The sequence below is a fragment of the Solanum lycopersicum genome, chromosome 10, assembly GCF_036512215.1.
Source record: "Solanum lycopersicum chromosome 10, SLM_r2.1".
Lineage (NCBI taxonomy): Eukaryota > Viridiplantae > Streptophyta > Magnoliopsida > Solanales > Solanaceae > Solanum > Solanum lycopersicum.
In genome coordinates, this window is record NC_090809.1 from 18,332,267 (window position 1) to 18,344,325 (window position 12,059).

A 12,059-nucleotide genomic window follows, 5' to 3' on the forward strand; every position below is an offset into this window, starting at 1 on the left:
TATTTGCGAGATTCGATTGATCATTCATTTTTCGAAGTGTATAGTTCAACTTTGGATCAAATGGAATTATTGGTTCTTCTCGACTCCGTGTACTTCACATACACTAGATCTAGACCTGAAGGACACAAAAACAAAGAAAAAAAAGCAAAATTATGAAATTGTTGGCTAAAACTCAGTAATTGATATTAAAGTTAATCTAAAAGCCACTTTCCCCGGCAGTGGCGCCAAAATTTGATATGCTCAAATTACACTTCCCTAAAAAAGTATAAGCGGTCGTATCAAGTAAAGAACCCAACATTCGGTTGGGGTTGATCCCATGAGAAAAATGATTAGACTTAACTTTAACGTACGATTACCTCTATTTTGTCAAGTCCTTTCCAAAAACTAATAATTAAAGGAGAAGTTTTGTGAAACAAAAGCGTTACAATGTTTTGAAATCAAACAAGTAGCAAGAGTAAGTTGTTGGTGTTTATCAAGTTGTGAGAGAAACTAGGGTGTAAGTGTTCCCCATAGGTTCATAACATCATAATCCTAGCTATAACAACTCCTTCCTAGTATTTTGCATGCAAAGTGATAAGTTATGTATCTCTAAATTCTTGGTCCGACAATTAGAGAATTTCACCCCATACCTTGGTCAGGCTACGTGTGTATAATTTGCTAACCCTTACCTTTACTTCATATTAAGCATCATAATCGATGTTTGGCTTAGTTATTACTTTGCACCAATCGAAACTATCCTATTAGATACTATCCATTAAATCTAAGTCGATAATTCTTAACCTATTAACTACCCCCTTGGTTTGGAAAGTAGAAATAAGGCGAGTTGTAGCGTGTGCGCTTGTTAAAAAGACTTCTAGACGAAAGAATTATCGATGCATGCAATAACCTAATTAAGAATTGTTAATTAGCTAGTGTTATCTTGTTAACCACCCATGGTTCCCACAAGCCTAGTTGTGGATTTAATTACCCATGCTTAGAAGAACACAATTCATAATTGATGAAAAATAAATCATGAACTTACTTGAACAAATTCGAAGAATATCCAGAAATTCAACTTGAAACCACACAATTATCTTCAACACTAAATCCAAAAATTTAAATTAATTGTAAAAACAAATCTCCAAGAAAAAAAGTATAAAATTGCTAAAAGAATCCAACCCTAAAAATGAGGTTTTTAACCCTATTTATAATAAGAAAAAGTCCTAAATTAAAAGGGATTAAGAATAAGGAAAGTTTTGTCCAAAATGAGACTTCAATTGACTACCCCACAGACGATCTGTCGTTCAAATGACGGACCGTCGAAAACCTCCGTCGATCCATACTTAGCATCTCTTCAAAGCCTGCACGTTTCATCTTCTTTGATCCAATTGACGGGCCATCATCACGGTCCATCAATGTTCTTACGATCCATCGATGCTTATCGTTTTCCATAGTTACATTTTCTTTATCATCGGGTACTGGGGCTGTCTCTAATCACATTGGCTATTTGCCAGGACGGTCTGTCGATCAGTTGACGGACCGTCGATCCTTCTGTATCCCCACACTTAGTTATAATTTCATGATTTGCTTCTAGATTCTTGAACCTCCATTCGATGATCAGTACCTACAGTCCGTCGATGAGACGACGGGCCTTCGATCTCTTCGTATGTCGGATATGCACTTAGCATTTCAGTTTTGGCAACTTTCTTGCAAAACAAAGACAAAAAAATATTAAAATTACTACAAAAAGGCTCAAGACACACACCAATCTTAAGGAAAAATCATTGAAAGTACTGTGGAACCACGATACATCAATATGCTTAGTCAACCGTTACCTTCATATCATAATAAAAGCATTTCATAAGTAACCTCCAAGTATACTTGTGCAATTTATTGATCAGACCCCATAATCCCATCCATTTTAAATATCCCATTTTAGTCCTCATAATCGTACTTACCATATTAGGGTTGAATCCTTAGCTTAATTCTCATAAACAAGGAAGTCTTAACCTTTAGTCAGCATTTCAAGCATGGAAAATATAGCAACAATCCAATCTATGAATATGACATATGAGAGAACCACTTCATAATTAAATTCAAGTTATACTTGTGCAATGCATAGATAAGACCTCATAATCCTACTAACACTAAGTACCACTTTCGACAATCATGCATATTCAATTGTTGGGAATTAGTACCTCTTTACTATTTGCAATTATTCATTTAAGGTACTTCTATACTTAGTATAAGGCAAGTCATTAAACATGAAAGATTACAATTTATAATTCAAGGCTACCAAAGTACAACGCCATACTAGTCTAGACTAAACTACTATGGGAAGCATACTATCATGCAAGTACATGCTATTAAACGACGGGTACAAGTTCTCTATCCTAGCTACCATGAAATGGTCTTGGAAAAACTAAGTCATGGTACCATGAAAGCATTTAATAACACTATATCAAACTACATTTGAAAGGGTATGATTTCTCTATATAAGGCTACCATCAAATGGTTTTGTCCTAACCAAGTCATGCTACTATGCAAGCATTCTATGATACTAGTTCTATAAATTGGAGAAGCACTTAGGTTAAATACAAGGATACCATTAGAAATCCTAACATAAGCTACCAAACATGGTCTTGTTTTACCAAGTCAATCTATTCATGAAGGGATCCTAGGTCACAACTTCAAGGTATTGTAGTCTAACATGTCTTTATACATTTTATGGTGAGTAAGCCTTTTAACCAAGAAACATTCTATGTGAGAGAACCTTTCATGTCCTAGAATATTCATGCCTAAGTGTGTATATGAGAAAGTATTTCAACAACCCAACAATATATCATAATCATGGACACTCTACCCCCAAAGTGTTCCTAAAGCATTTAAATAAGTTCAATAAGAACATGCATCATATCATACTTTCATAATCTTTATCATTCGGGTAAAGTACTTCCACAATAACTCTATGTAATAGTCTATCATCATCATATAAGATTCACTCTTTAAAGCCCTAAAATATATAATTCATCATAATAGCTTTACTCTCAATCCCTATTAAGTCAACATTTATGACCAAGAACAACTCTCAAAGTTTTTACTTCTTACAATCATCATGCATATCTAGATCACAAGCCATTCTAATCACAAGCTTGCTTATTCAGCAACTCTATCCATAATTCACCATAAAGGCTAAATCTCATTCATTACTAGTCATGATCCATCATAAATACCTTATTCTAATTCAAGTCATGTTTACGTGCTTCTATTCCTGAACAATTACTATACATGTCATCAATTCTTTAAGATCATATCTAAGTCTTCAATTTTCCTCTATAAGGTACAAACCCACATTTCATTAGTTTCATCAATTAACTAGTGTTAACCAAGGAATTTTATAATATCATGATTCAATACTAAATAAATCATAAAAAATCCCTATCCAGTCAGTTGGATTCATACTTAATTTAACACACAATATTGGAAGGAACCCTAACTTGAGCTGTGGATTTCATCTTCACAATTGTGTTATAACTAGGGGACTCAATATATCGAAAAAAATATATTTATGAATAATATATCATACTCTTGATACAATTCAATCACAAATATTGGAATATTTTGAGGAATTTAACCTTTCTTCTTCCTCTTCCTCCTCTTCATCTTCCTATTCTTTCTCCTCCTCCTTCTCGTCTTCTTCTTCTTTCTCTTCTTTTTCCTCGTTCTCGTCCTCTTTCTCCTCCTCCTCCTCTTCCTCCACTTCTTATTCTCTTCCTTATCCTTATCGTGCTTCTCTTCTACTTGTTCTTAATCTTCTTCTCATCCTTCTTCAAGAAGATGAACTTTGGGATCTTTTGGGGTTTTGGAGAAAATGACTTAATTGGGGTGGTTAAAGTATCAAAAAAAGTTTATATAGGTGAACTAAGTCCATACAAATTGACCTCACTAAATAACCACCTAATAAGAAATTTTCCATTTTCCCCTCACTTAGGAAACATGGCGCCAGGCACCACATAGGGCTCACAAGCTGTGGTCCACACAACTAGCCGTGGTCCTTTACGTGGTCCATGGTCTAGTAGCTTGGCCCCAAGGTCATGCCCCCCATAAGTCTAAAGCATGACCACGATCCTTCCCACGGTTCATGGTCTTTACCACTGACCGTGAAGTGGCTCGTGGTGATGTGCCAACTTTAGGCAAACTTTAGGGACCTACTGCCAAAGCTGCATGGACCACTCCACAAGTCGTGGTCCTCACCACTAGCTGTAATGGTGGTCGTGAAGGTGAGGAAGTTCTTGCCAAGTTTGGGGTAGCCTTGCGACTTTCCCGTTTTCCTTGGCTCTTTCCCTCTAGTCTAGACTTGTGTCACCCTCACTTAGACCCAGGTGGACTACTAGACTATGGGGCGCTATATGGGAGTGGAACACAAGGTTAGGGCAAACGTATGTAGCACCAATATTATCGTAGTAGATTACTAGTTTCTTCGAGGGAGTAACAAAAAATCATTGAGAAAATTATGCACCCAACAAAGTTCATTAATGGTAGAGGCAATGTCCTTATGTTGCCTCCATCAAAGAACGATCCACAACTCATTCTTTCTTAGAACTCTATGAGACAAGATAACATCAATAAAACAAAACATAGGCTATAGTAGACGAGCGATCATCGCGTTGACCAACCCAATTAGATTTAGAGTAGGCATGAAGTAGGGGAGGAGATTCTCTTTGAAGAAATACACCATGGTCTGATGTTCCAGCTAGATAGCGGAAGACATATTTTTCAATGGTCAAATGGATTTTCGTTGGGCATCTTATAGAATGAGAGATCTATTTGTCTATAAAAGCAACATTTAAACGAGTAAACATCAAATACTACAATCTTTCAACTATAATCCCATATTGCGTTGGATCTTCAAGAGGAGAACCATCTTTAGAGCCTGAACATGAATTATAAATGATAGGTGTCCTCACTAGTTTTGCATCTGCCATGTTGGTGTCATCAACTATATCACATATCTATTTCTTTTGCTGAAGAAATAGACCAAGAGGTAAAGAATGACTTCAACTCACAAAAAGAAATTCAGATCACCAAGATCTTTTATAAAGAACTACATACCAAGATATTTGATAAATTCTTCAACATAATGAGACAAATTTCTAGTAATTATGAGACCGTCAACATAAATAACTAGATATATGATAACACTATATTTTTCATAAATGAAAAGACAATGATCACACTTAGAATGATGAAAACAAAGAGATAGAAGTAGTGTTTTAGTTCATCATATCAGGCACGAGGAGCCTGCTTCAAGCCTTAGATAGCCTTGGGTAATTGGAATACATGACTAGGAAACTTCTAATTGAAAAATCCAGGTGGCTGAGGCATACAAACTTCTTTTGATAAATGCCCATGTAGGAATGCATTATTGACATGTATTTTCTGAAGATACCAATCTTTAGAGATTGCAAGAGTAGAACAAATATCATGTAGTATGTTTAGCAACATCAGAGTAGGTCTCAAAATAATTCACATTGGCTTGTAGAAAATAACATTTAACAACAAAAAATATTTATAACGTCTAATGCTACCATTTGAATTATATATAACACAAAATACCTATTTGGATCCCACTGGTTTGACATGAAGAGATGTGGCACAACAGACAAAATGTCTTGAATTTCCAATGCTAAAATCTCTGCATTCGTAGCGACATACCAATTTGGATCTTTTGAAGCTTGACGACCAGTATGAGGTTCCAATGTCTTGGGTAAGGAAGAAGTTTTTGTTATGGATTGGTGGAGGTTTTGGTTGTTGTAGATGACTTGGATGGTTTAGTTAATCGTGAGAAATGGGATAAAATGATATTGGCAGCATTAAAAACAATAACACTTAGAACATAACTTTTTAACGGGTTTATGAATGACGAAATATTTCTTTGACTCATGTATGTTATCAAGTAAGGAGGGTTCAGAAGTGGTAAGACTAATATACAATGATGAATGACATAGATACAGATCTAATGTTAACTGGATGAATTCCTAGCTTATTTGATGAAAAAACATCGTCCGGTGCTCTACTCGAAGATGTGGGACCAAAGTCATTGTAGTAGAGTCCATATGAGAGGTGATAGTTGAAGGTTCGTTATGAGTAAGAGGAATTACAAAGTGGTAGGGAACCCAATAGTCAATGTAACACCCCGAATTGGAAATGAGCAAAAATAGCACATGTTGGGAAATTGTAAGTGCAATCCACGAAATCCAACCACGAATTATGGGTTGACCAATGGGCTATAAGTGCAGCTTATTGAATGTAGGTCGATCCATGCCCCCATGGTAAAGTGAAATTTTCGTCCCAAAACACTCTGACATGGACAACAACTGGTCAAGATGGACCGTAGGTCAGTCAATGGTCTATCGGTTGGGTTCTGTGGTCCGAGAGTTGGAAGTTATTTCAGGGGAACATGGGTATTTTTGTTTTAATTCAATCAATGTGGTGCCATTTTGCCTAAGCCTAGACCACCTATATAAGTATTTTGACCCCTAAACCCACTAGAACTAAGTCATTCCCTCAATTCCCAAAAAATCCAAATTTTCTCTAATCTTCAAGATATGGAGATCATTGTAATCAAGGTATGCTGGATTTCATACTTGGAATCCTTAATCCTATGGAGTCTCATTCAATTCTTCAATTCCAAAAATAATTTCCCTAATTCCAGTTAAGGTTTCTTCTAATGTTGTGGGTTATGATGAATGTTGATCAAAATAGTTGGATTAGGATTTTTTATGATTGAATTGATAGAGTTCCATGTATGTAGGATGAATTTGATGTACCCATGCCTGTTTTATGATTCTAACCGAAAATTGATGTGATTTGGGTTATGTTATGAAGAGAAACTATGTGTGTTAGATATATATGCTTATAGAATTGGTGAATTATGATTAGAATTACTTGAGAGTAAATCATATATGATGATCATGATATGTAGTTCTTTGATACTAAAGCCTAAACTATGAATTGTTTATTGTTAAAGCTATGGTGTGGAAGGGATACTTCCAATATTGAATTGATGAGCATTATTGACTGAATTCCAAAGGTTCAGTCACATGCATGATTCTATATTCAAATGATTGCTCACTTAACATGAATCTTGACTAAAAACTTATGGAGTTGCTTAGGTTAGAGGTTATTACCCTTGACCTCCATACATAAGGATATGAGGCGATTCCTATACTCTTTCGAATTGAAAAGAGGTAAGTCCCGATGTTCTTACTATAGTGAAAGGACATGGATATGAGTACCCATGTTCCTCATGAAATGATGTGGAGGTGAGTACCCGTTTCATATGATAAGATTGTTGAGGGGAGTACCCGCAATCTAAAAGTGTTTAAGGATAGAAGTGGATACCCATTAGCCTTTATATGCTACGCATTAATGTGAATCACCATGTCTTTATAAGCTAGGAAAGAGACGAATACCCACTCATTTATATTAATTTATGTTATGATATTTTAAGTGTCTTCTATGAGGCCGCTCGAGGTCTTTAACACCTTGTTACATCTAGGGGTACCCCTGGGTCGTAACAGACTTCTTAATCAGAGCTTAAGGTTTAGAATGGTTCTAGAATGTATCAAGCCACGTCTAGTAGAGTTTGGTTCATAAGTGTGAATCCCACTTTATATATAAACGATAGGCTCTTAGATGTTTAGGAAATTTCACTCTGTCACTTCTCTAAGTCGTGATATGGTGTTTAAATCTATAAGTCTTTATCCTATCTATGCCCGATGGTTTTCAAGATACGACTACTAGAAGGGCTACAAGAAAGAAGGAGGGGTACAATGTTAATCAAGAGGTTCCTCCCCAAGCTCCGATTTACACGTTGAGTAAGAATGTAACAAATGCGGAATTTAGGTTTGTGATCTTAGAAATGTTTCTATGTTTGGAATGCTACTAATGCCCGTATTCAAGTTCAGTTTTAATTAAATATATATGTATTTAGAGTATTATTGAGTCGTTTGTTTATGATGAGCTATCCATCATGATTACTTATGTAGGTAAGCTTGATAGTAGAAATGAGCACTAAATGAGACCAAGTAAGAAATATCAAGATTTGAGTCAAAAGAGAACAAGAAAGAAGTTGAAGAAAATGCACCAAGGCATTTGGGTGTAATCTCCGCGTTGTGAAAAGGGAGCAGAATCTTGGTTGTCAGAATTCACTTTAAGGCAGAATACCTTATGAGCTTGTACGTCATGCATAAGGAAAAATTCTTGGACTTGGAATTAGGGAGGCGTTGCGCGCACACACTTGATTCACAAAATTGGTCATTTCGACTTTTAGTACAAATAGGATTTTATTTTATTAAATATTTTTTCCAAGTTTTTAAGAACAATAACTTTGGAGACATTTTCTTGAATTTTAGGGTTATTTCTCAGTCTCTTTGTTCTTTCAATCATTTGGATGATTCATAACCAATGTATGATTGATTGTTGGACTATGAGTAGCTAAATACCCTAGATTGATTTTTGGACTATGAATAGCTAAATACCCTAGTTCTAGGGTTGTAGCTACAAGATGAATGTAATCTCTTGAGTTTGATATTGGGTTTATCATTGACTATTATATGAATCTCTTATGTTTTCTTATATATTTATTTGATGCGTGATCACTATAGAAATAAATTCATTGTTCGAATTGAAATTGGGAGAGGAATAAGAGGATAGAACATGGAACATAGGGAGCTTGTTGAACTCTAGATAACTAGGGTTGATTTATATCAAGGACATGGACATATCTAGAAATCTCTCTTGGTTCACCATGCATACAAGAAGATAACTTAATTCTCAATATTTAATCACTGTATGCTCTCTCAATGATGTAGTTAGAGTGGTAAGTATATAGGTGATTACAAGTCCAGAGATCATCATCAAACATCTAACCTTGTGATTCATTGGTTAGATAGTTAGTAGTTACAGATTTAAACAATATTGATTTCATGATTCCTTATAAAAGGTTCAGCCCTGGACGGTTCCCAAATCATTGTTTCAAATCCTTGAAATAGAAACGTGTAAGTTATATCTTGTTTTAAGTAGAAATAGAAAAAAAATGAATCTTGAAATCAGGAATATATTTGTGGTTAACTGAAATTTAGGAGAATTAGCTGTTTCTATTCATGATTCCATGTGGGTACGACACCCGCCTCTTAAAAAGAGCCACCTTATTACTTGTACGACCATGTGCACTTTCCTGTAAGATTTGAATGCAACAAGTTTTTGGAGCCGCTGCCGAGGACTTTAGTATTATAATGTATTTGTTTTTTTCTTATTTTAGAAGTAAATCTTAAGTGTTGACAACTTGATCTTAGCATTTCATACTTGTAGGTTGTTCTGAAACTACAAACTTAAAACCGATAAAGGATTGTTGTCACCTCTCTCAGAACCTGAAAGACTCGTACACAGAAGTCAAAGACAAGATGAATATCCAATTCCTCTTGTTATTGGTGCACTAGAATCTCTAAGAAAAAAGGAAAATCAAGAACTAGAGACACTGACTGATGAGATAAAGTTAAGAGACGTGGGAATCCCACGCCCCACTAACGTGTCTTCGTCCATTCGGAAACCTGAAGCTGGTGGGAGATTTCAACTGAAGCAGAGTATGGTACAAATATTACACACAAATGGGCAATTTACTGGTGTTTTTGACATGAGGATTCTACAGTTCACATTAAGAACTTTCTCGAGATCAGTGAGACTTACACTCCAATTAGAGTGAATAAAGATTACGTGAGACTCACTTTAATCCCTTTTTCTCTTCTTTGGGTAGAAAAAAGCGATTGAACTCAGAGCTTGCGAATTTTATCACCACCTAGAACAATTTAGCTTAGAAAATACATAATAGATTTTTTCCATATGGGCAAACTACTGAATTGAGGAGTGATATATTTAGTTTCCAGCAAAAGGGTGGAGAGAACTTGTACCAAGCCCAGGATAGGTTTAATTCATTTTTGATTTGCGAATCTCATCATCATCAATCTAATGAGGTTTTAGTAAATACCTTCATATAAGGTTTGAAGCATAACACCAAGATTTTACTTGACTCAGATGCAATTGGACATGTCTTAGAGAAGAAATATGTTGAATTGTTCACATTGTTGAACAAAATTTCTCAGGGTAATCTAGAATGGAATGGTAATTGAATGAAACTTGTAGCACAGAAAACTACAGGTATGCTAAAGGTAGATGTTGTTACTATAGTGACTACATATATTTCTGCTATGAAGAATATGATGAACACATTCTTTAGTAACATGACATTGGAGGGCAGCAGCCCGCTCAAGTGAATGCATTTCAACAACCACCATCTTGGTGTGAGATTTGCGGAGGAAGTGATCAAGTGTAGAGGGATGCGCTGAAAACCCAAACTCTATAAATTTTGTAAGTAATTCTCAAAGAGGAGGAGGCCAACAAAACAATGGGAACTCATACAACTCAAGTTGGAGCAACCACCCAAATTTCTCTTGGGGTGTAAATCAGAATCAAGAACAAGGGATGAACCAATATAGGGTGCAAGGAAATGCTCATGGGTAACAACCACAGGCACAATGTGAACAACAAAATCAGAAACGTGGAAACATGAGTATTGACGAAATATGAAAGAAAACTATGGAGGATCAACCTTAATTAGCCGCAAATGTGAGAAATACTCATTTGGCTACTCAGAACTTTGAGAAAAACTTCAGGCAATTTGCTAGTGCCCTAAGTTCATGACCACAAAGAGGGTTGTCTGGAACACTAACCCAAATCCTAAACTAGTTAATGTAGTGAGTACATGCAGTGGTTTGTAATTGGAGGAGTTGACTCCTAAGAAAAGAAACACTTAGGTTGTAAATAAGGAGAGTGAACCTAAAGAGGGTGAGTTTAAAGAGAATGAAGTAGTTGCACCAGCAGAAAAATTGCAACTAATAGTAAGACAACCTGCTCCATTTCCTCAGAAGTTCAAGAAACAAAAAAATGACGAATGTTTTGGTAAGTTTCTCTCTCTTGAAACAAGTTCAGATTAACTTGACACAGGTAGATGTTTTGAGGGGTATACCTTAGTGTGCAAAGTATGTGAAAGAGAATGTGGCAAACAAAAAACAAGGTTGAGAGAGTATGAGACTGTGGAACTTACTAAAGAGTTCAACTGCAGATTTTACAGAAGAAGCTACCCATGAAACTGAAAGATCCATGTAGTTTTACTCTTCAGATCACCACAGGGCCTAGAATTCATGAGAAAGGGTTGTGTGATTTATAAGCAAATATAAACTTGATGCCAACTTATCTGTACAAAAAATTGGGTTTGGTTAGTCCTAGACCAACTACCATAATTTGCAGTTGGCAAATAGATCGGACTAGGCTTGAGGGTGTTTTGGAAGATGTGTTGGTACAAGTGAGATCTTCTATTTTCCAATTCATTGTCTAGTATTAAATTTTGAGCCTGTTCCTGAAGTCCCTTCCATCTTAGGGAGACCCTTCTGAAAATTGGGTTGTGCCATAATAGATGTGGCAGCTAGGCAACTTACAATGATAGCCCATGATGAAAATGAGGTTTTTAATGTGTATAAAGACTTAAATATTCCAGTTGTGTATGAGGAGTTGTCTTCCATAACTGTGATAGATCTTGAGGCAGAAGCTAAGTATATTGCACCTAAGGATCCTCTAGAGCCGGTGTTAGTGGGTCATGACCTATATGAGGATGCTGAAGCACAAGAAATTGTGCAGTTCCTTGATGTATATCTTATAGTGACCTCTGGAGATCGTTGGGAGCCTCTAGGTGTTGGGTCCACCACTCAATCCCTTCATTAAAAAAACACCGAGGCTACAGTTGAAAGCATTACCATCTCACCTCAGGTATGCATATTTAGATGAAGATTAAGCTTTACCAGTTATTTTTTCTGCAACACTATTTGAAAAACAGGTGGAAGCTTCACTCCACATTGTGAAAATAAGGAAATAACTCTGGAATAGAAAATGTCTAACATCCTTGGTATTAGTATCATTGTGTGTATGCACAAATATACATGGAAGAAGGGTATAAATCAAGTGCC